Below are 8,169 nucleotides of genomic sequence, written 5' to 3' on the forward strand. Positions count from 1 at the left end.
AAGAAGGGAAATAGCCTTGCAATTTAATTTTTTTTTTTTTAAAGACTGTTTTACCATTTTGTATACAGCTTCAACCTTTTCATTTGCTGAAGATGTGGAAAAAGCTCTGACAACTAAAGACATAAATTTTCAAATTTAAGTAACAAATATTAAGTTAAACTAAAGTTTCTGACCCAGCAAAGTTCTTAAACATATGTTTAAATGTAATACGTAATCTTAGCAAAGCTTATAGGATTCATCTGTCAGTGAAATGCCTTACGTGCAAACATTCTATGCTTCTTTGAAATCCACATTTTAAATCCACATCCACATCCAAATACCTGAAATTTAAGCACACAAGTTTGAAAATCTAGCAAAAGCTTCTTAAATCTTTTGCTGAAAACTAAAACTAAGACCTTCTCTGTTCTGGAAGTGTGTATGAATCCTTACTCTTTTGGTCACAAGAAATGGTTGTTAACCAGTGGAGGAGTTGTGTCATGATCACGTGCGGTGCTGGAGGGCTTCTGAGGCAAACTGCAGAGATCAATGTGAGTTGAAATTTTTGGGGCAGGACGGTGCTAACAAATGAATCAACATGCTGGAAAAAAGTTGGTGTTTTATAGGCTTTTTAATGGGCAAAATTACCAAAAAGCTTAGAAGGCTTAACATCAGATTTAGAACTTCTCTTTTGCAAAACTTGGGCTTTAACTTTGCCGTTTTGCATGAGACTCATTTTTACACTTCCGTATGTGAAGAACCTCTAGCAATTTACGCTGCAAGAGTAAATAATCTCTAAAGTGAATTTGTGCCTTTTTAAAATAACTCTTTAAGAATCTGAGGCTGACCTAGGTGTCCTTGTGGACAGCAGGTTGACCACGAGCCAGGAGTGTGCTTAAGAAGACTGAAGACTGATTTGTTTATAATCAGATTGTAGATCTTCTAGATTATAGCTAGAATACAAGGTATTCTTTGCTGACACCAAATAGTGAGCCCTTTTACTGATGTTTGGCAACACTCCATCTTCTGCAGTTAAACTTTACCCTTTGTTTAAAAGTCTTTCAATTACAAAGACATCAAATTGTCAAATTTACCAGGTAATGACTGCAGCAGGATTTAGCACAAACTTGGCATACCAAACTTCACTTAAGATATTGTTTCCCCATTGAGGAAGGAGTAGGTGGGGACAAATTTGCTAGGTTACTTCTTGAAAATCCAAGATTTGCTTCTGATTCCTGCTTTTTAGGCAAAGAAAAAAAAGATTGAAATTTTCACTGTATATCAGAACACTAAGTGCTAATTTTAGAACTTTTCAGATAGAATCTGTAGATACTTCAGAACACATGGAAGAAAAAAATTGCATTTGAGGAATGCCTGTTAAACAGGTTTTAATGAAATTAGAACTATTATTTATTCAGTATTTCTGAAACACTTAGAAATGGTATTTGTATTCAATTTTGAGATGGGAATTCCTTCTGTCCTTCTTTGCAATCAGTGATCTAAAGCAATTGCTCTTTAAATCAGAAATTCTGATTTTAAAGCTTTTTTTGTTCCAATACCTTGACATGCTCTGGGTACTTTTTTATTACTTCTGTTGACATTTGTTACCTTGCCTGATTTGAAAATAACACTGGAGTTAGTAAAAAAATAGACCAGATGTTCCAGTATATTCCTGGATGGTTTTTCAAAACATCCTAAGCAGTATTTTCAAAAGATTACAAAATTTATATACCACTATCCCCATGTCTCTTGATCAGGATATTTTGACTTTTAAAATGTTCCATTAACTTCCTTTTGTTTTCTTAAGAAGGCCTTTTGTTTTGTTGGTTGGTTTGTGTTTTTTTTTTATCACGTGTCATAAAAATTTGTTGCACGTGTAAGCAATTTAATGGTTCGCTGAAAGATTGTTATGCAACTGGATTGTGTAAAATCTTGTCCAAGCCCAGAAATGGCAGTGAAAGGGAAAGAGAGAAAAGACTGAGAAATTACATATGCTTTCTGTATATATTTATATCTTGAATATGTGGTTGAATGTAGCTACTCTTTTTTTTACCCTGTGAGTGTGAAAGGAAAGAGAAGATTAGGTACCTCATGTTGGGAAGACAGGAAGAGACAGGTGCTCCCTATTCCCAGCAGTCAAGACTCCAGAGTCCTAATTTACCCAACAGTGAATATATAGTAGTAAAAATATTTTCCACAGGTCTGCTATTCTTTTTCCTGTTTCTTCCCACACTGTATAAGCATTACTTTTATGTTTCACTATCATAGAAATTCTGGTGATTTTCAATAGAATAATTAATGAGATGGCAATCTGCACATTATGTGAAAGTATGTGTTTTGTTTACAGTCAATTCTGAAAACATGGACTTCTGTCCTTCAGATACAGAATAAATCACTAAGCAGCTGATTATTATTATAATGTATGTTGCATGACCCACGACACAGAAAGCATATTTTCATTACTCTGATGACTAAAACTGGCTACTGTTTTTATGGATGTACATACACAGTGTTATGAATTGGTGAATTCTTGTTCAATAATGACTCATGCTATTGTTCTGTGTCTCTCTTGATCAGCTCCCCACAAAAATAGCTGTAAGAGTTTGAGACAGGCACTACATTAATCTTAGTAAGGCTGAGATGTATTGACATTATATCTATCCTCATCAGCGTGCATCTATCTCTATCAATTAGTACAGGAGTACCGGTGATTTTTTAGAGCATACCAGAGGCCACTCCAGTAATCAGCACCAAGGTCAGCTCAGCCTATACACAACCTACAGACGAATACGACCCAAATTCATTAAAAAGTCATGATCTCGCTAAAAAATGCAGACCAATATTAACTTAGTGAAACACTTCATGAAAACAAAAAGGTGGAAAGATAAAAAAGATTTTAAAAAGAACACATAAATCTAAATTGTGCTTATCAACTACGTTCTTTACAGAACATTCTATGTGGAGGATAATGCAAATAGATAAATGTGAGATAGTGTTTGTAACGTTCTTTGCTCTTAGTAATGCATAATTCAGATGTGATGGAAGAAAAGCCAGAACTATGCACTACACTTGCATCTATTTTTCTTTGAATTGCCTACTACAAATATGGGCTAAATTGTGCCTTTAGGCATAGTCTTGAATAAAGATCATAAATTGCACAATCTCAGAAGACATGATATTCTAGCACAACTCCCTCTTTGCTTCATGATAGGGCAGCCACAAATTACTTTTTCAGAAGCAGTCCACAGTGCGTCTGCAATGTCTCAGATGCACATACTAACCCAAGCATTGCACTGCTACAACAAAAGCCTATTTCTCTTTGCTCTTCTTGTCTGCTCCTCAACTTCAGCTTCCATAGAAGGATGTCATAGAGAATAGACTGTATATAATCCTTCATATGCAGACTGAGACGGATACACATTTTCACTCCCTTAAACAGATGTATATAGTCTTTCACAAACACAGGTGCTTATTTACTTATTCATTTTTGTGGAGGGTTAGGTGACTTACATTTCATTTGAGTGTGGACTTGAAACATAGATTTGTATTTGGTTTATTGTGGTAAAGTTAGACAGTGTTCCAAAAGCAGGGAGTCTGGAATATGAAGTATCACTACTTAATCAGAGAATGCAGCAATAATAGATATGGGAAATCCCAAAAGTCAATCACTGTACATTTACTTAAATAACTAGTCTGGTATAGTACTGTACACAAAGATATTTCAGCCTAAAATTTGTCCTTTAAATGCATCCAATGGTTTGTGTACATGACAGTGCTTACAAAAACTAATCCAAATTATCTAATGTTGGGTGCTTGAAGTAGCTTAATTAAACAACACTAAATTTGCATTAATATTCTCAGAATTAAAGCAGTCTTAATTCAATTTATGTTAACATACTTTAGAAAAGAACAAAGCTAAATTAAACTGACCTCAGTTTAATTCTGGACATGAGTGTCCACATAGACTTTAATAAAGTTTAATTAATCCACTTTATTTTCTTAAGTGAAACTGTATGGATTTTCATAGTCTACATTTATGTAAACAGTTATCTTTAGACTTTTGTTTTTAATTACAATTCCATATGGTCTAATTTAACGTTTACTAAGAGGAACAAATTTTTCAAGGATTGTTCTTAACTGAAATTGTATTTTCCATCACTGTAAAAGAAATTTCTTACATATTGTTTAAATTACAGCCCTTAATGTCGGTCCTCAGGCCTTAAAGTCTACTGCTAAAAAACAGAAGTAGCTAGATATGATTTTTTTAGAAAAAAACAGTATTCATTTAAATTTGAGGGTTAAAAATGGTTTGTTTAAGCATGTTTCTTTGCAAAATAACTTACAGCATAATAATTGGATTTTCTAGATTATGTGCTAAAATCACAATTTGAAACTATTTTTGGACTATGTCCCAGTGCAAATCAATCTTACAGATTCTGAAACTGCTAACACATATCTTGAAATGTAATTAATTTGATATCATGATTTTGTTGTCAAAGATACTCTGATTTATAGCTGCTAAAGGTTCTAACACAACAATAATAACTTTTTTTTTTAACTTTCACTGTTCCCAGACCAGTTGTGTCCCCTCATTAGTTTCAATTTTTTTAAATATTCTTCTGTTCAAAGGGTAAGAAGCTCTATCTTTGGCTGCAACTCTGTTCAAATCACTGCTTGTTAGGCATGGCTCATGTTAAGTGTGATTTCAGTTGGCAGGGCACTAGATTAGCTGTTGACATCAAGCCAACATTTAGTTTTGTTTTCTTGAGTCATCTGTTGCCAGTTCCCATGACAACTGATCTTCTAGCCTTCAGACTTACTAGAAAGAACCATTAGAATGGCCTGGAGTACATACAAGGAATAGATGGAAGTCTAACTTTTCATCAATGGGAACTAAAAAAACCTTTTCAGCTTTGCCTTCAGCAACATGTGACTTCTGTTCATGAAAACACAGCTGTTCTTATATTAGAAAAATAGAGTGAACAGTAGTTTTTAACCAATAAATCTGTTTTAGCACCTTTCTGCTACATCTGCAGATTGAAGATCTTTATGTCCAAAATCATGCAGTGCAGAGCATAGTGAAAATATTTTTACATTATCACTTGCATAGCAGTGTATATAATAAAAATCCCAGTTGGTGACATCTCAAATATGGATTCATTTTGTTTTCATTAGAGTACCTGTACATTTCAATTTATTGTTTCACAGATGTGCAACTTAGATAGAGAAAATATTTCAAGAGGACATCATCAGAGCACTAAGTCAATCCAGAGCTTGTAAAAAATAAGAAGACCAATCAAAATATTATTTGAGCTTCTTGAAGCAAAAATACTTTTTGCTTAAAAAGTCAGCATATATAAAATATGTACAACCCATATACTCACTATGAAAGCATAGTCTATGAAAGTCTATGAAAGCATAATTAAAAAAAAAAAAATCAATAGGTTGGATTACAAGCAGTCCTTACAGGAGAATACTGACATGCAGTGGTTATTTCTTAGACCATCTCCTGTTGAGCTTCAGAGGACTCTGTGCTGGAGTGGCTTCCAAAATCTGAATTCAATGTTCCTCTTATATACCAAAGCTTGTGAAGTAGTAGACAACCCAAATCCCTTTAAAATAAACAGAAACATAAATATAATAGAAAAAGGCATGTAACTGGTTGAAATACTTAGAGATTTCCCTTTACCCCTGCATTAGGTAAGCATTTGCCTCTATGGGAAGAAAATAAGCAGCTAGATAACTGTCATTCCATTTGGATTTGCCCACTGCTCAGGTACTTGTGCTACTAACAATTATGAGATGTAGGAGGACTTCCTATTATCCCAGATCTCCACAAAAACTGCAGCAAGAACTGCAATTCATACAAACTCAGGCATGGGCAGGATACTCAGGACTGTGATCTAAGAATCAATAACCTTCTATAAAAGCAACAGGCTTTTTTCATTGTCATTTTCATGCACCCCATTCAGTTTTGTTTCATGTACATATTTGTATGACCAAGGATGGATCTTCAACAGCAAATTGAGATTGTTTTCCTATGATGTTGCACAGAACTATCTTCTTGCTTCAAACACTGTAAAAGACAATTACTCTGACAAGAAGCTACCTTGCTTCTCTTCTCCTCCCCTGCCCAGAATAAGCAGTTAAAACAGATTTTAAAGATAATGGGGGTGTATGTGGGAGAGAGGGAAAGATAAGAAAAGAGAATATGCCAGTTCTTCAGCTCGAGTTAACTGTCTTGATTCCACAGATGAGAGCCCTTTCCTCCAGCTGAAAAACCTCGCCCACTAGTAATCACAGGTAGCCAAGTATGTTTGGTACCAGTAATACTGCATATATCAAAATGGCTTTTCCTTACAACTTTTCCCCATTTGACTTTAAAGCCACCCATTACTGTTGTGATCGGTAAAAACTAAGGCCAAAATGAAGCACCATGGCTGGGCTGTATGATTGCCACCTTTCAGTACTACAGTGGAGATTAAATAAGTGCCCACAGTAACTCCAGCAGTTTTTACTGAAATCGTTCAGGCTGTGAATCTGGGCTCTGTGTGATTGTTTTACAGTGAAGTTGGCTCATGAATGCCATTGATGCAGATGCTGGCACACATTCAAAAATGCTGTGTTTCATATATGGCTTTTATCTTTACATACATTTGAGTATTTTTTTCTCCCCTTTAAAACAGCTCATAGTAGGTAGAGCTAAAAATGACCTAATAGCTTCAGTGCTGTTTCATGCCACGCGTGAAATTCAAAGTGTGAATATAAAAAAGAGATCTTTCTCTTTAATTCTCATTTTTAACTGGATTGAGAAAGGCAAAACCTGTTCACATTTCAAGCCAGCATCAGTTAAATAAAATACCATCTGAAAGTCTGCAGAAGGATCATCGGGGGAACTTAAGACAAAACTAGGTTTTTTTGACTGGCTGAGAAAGCAATACAAATTAGCAGTTGCTAATTAAGATAACAGAGTGACCTTAATTTGTTCATACATCCCTTACTGCTTTAGTTGGATGCAATGAAAGCCAATATAGCTGAGCAAATATTTCTGATGAGTAATACATTTGCATCTTCTTACATACTATCTGCATATTCTCCTTGATGGAATTACAGTTTTCCTGACACCATCATCAATGTGCACTTGCAAGATTATTTCTTCAAAATTGATATCAGTTTAACAGCCAAAGACAAATGGCGTGGCTCAGTTCTTGTCCAGTTCCTTATGCCAACTCCCTCTTTGAGTGCAACTCTTAATTAAGTTTATTGGCACATGTGCAAAACATATGCTTGTTTATTCAAACTTTGCTTTGTACAGATGTTGCTTAATTCTATTAAATGAGAAAGACCACCATAAGTTTTAGGAGAAATTAGCCAAAATAAGAATAGATGGAACCATTTGAATGACAATTCAGTACCTTGTTTGTGGGAATTTCAATATTTTGTCTTCCTAAAAATATTCAAATAAGAAATTGTCATTTGAATAACCATGGCTTATGATATGCTTCTCTTCGTCACAGTCCAACATGGGGCGTTCTGATATGTATGTATACTGAGATAATCCTGGATTTGGATTTTAGGTTGGCTCATAACCAGTATGAGTTTGGACTGGGCCATTCAGGAATGCACTCTGTGTGTAGCTGTCTGTCCAGCAGAGCTTGCTATAACTATGTCATCAGTGTCTTGGGTCATACTGTAATGAAGTTAACCATGTCCTATCCTCTAAACCTGCTCTAACAATTCAGACATTTAATCCAAGACCAGTATATTTTTTATCAATAAAAGGAATGGGAGCATACTGATAATTTCTGCAAAGAGACTTAATTGATAGTGCACTGGGTAATGAATGTCTAATTAATAAAATGAGAGCAGAATATAATGGATTTTTTCTTTGTTTGTACACAAAAGGCATCATTAGAACTCTTGAACTGTCATTAGCTCAGTCTCTTCTGCAGTGAGTCATTCTACTCCCTGAAGAAAGTCTATCTGCATTATAAAACTGCCAGACAATACAAATGATACAACTGAAACTTTCCGGATTACCCATTGGTTCTATGAACTTAGGGGATACTTTGGCAAGGCTGTACACATACAAGGCTGTGTGTGTAGGACCACATTACGACAGACAATGTTATAATTAACTTGTGATGCTTTGTAAACTGAAATAATCATTTTTGCAATTTCATGGTAAACTGG

This window comes from Lagopus leucura, unplaced genomic scaffold (genome assembly GCF_019238085.1).
Source record: "Lagopus leucura isolate 7727_CA_CO unplaced genomic scaffold, USGS_WTPT01 Super-Scaffold_100045, whole genome shotgun sequence".
In the NCBI taxonomy this organism is placed as follows: domain Eukaryota; kingdom Metazoa; phylum Chordata; class Aves; order Galliformes; family Phasianidae; genus Lagopus; species Lagopus leucura.